The sequence below is a fragment of the Mytilus californianus genome, unplaced genomic scaffold, assembly GCF_021869535.1.
Source record: "Mytilus californianus isolate M0D057914Y unplaced genomic scaffold, xbMytCali1.0.p SCAF_4, whole genome shotgun sequence".
Taxonomy (NCBI): Eukaryota; Metazoa; Mollusca; class Bivalvia; order Mytilida; family Mytilidae; genus Mytilus; species Mytilus californianus.
In genome coordinates this window covers 117,291,305-117,291,587 of record NW_026262690.1, presented here as the reverse complement: position 1 = coordinate 117,291,587, position 283 = coordinate 117,291,305, and positions in this window count along the sequence as shown.

Genomic DNA, 283 nt, shown 5'->3' with positions numbered 1-283 from the left:
CCCTCCGGCAATAAAGCCATGGTAAAAGGGGAGGTACAATTATCTGTGCTGGATGTATAAAATACGTACCGATAATCAATCGGAATGTGTAAATTAAATCCCATCCCAAGTATAGGGAGAATTATCTCTTTCTTCATATACAAGGCCCATTGCAACAACACTCTTAACGAAATTCGTAGTTGACCTGTTCTTAGGCTAACTTTTTGACTCTTTACATCATGTACTTATTTTCCAATGGCAGTCGATTTTCCCAACTTCTCCCCGGTCTTCCAACTTTGCTATG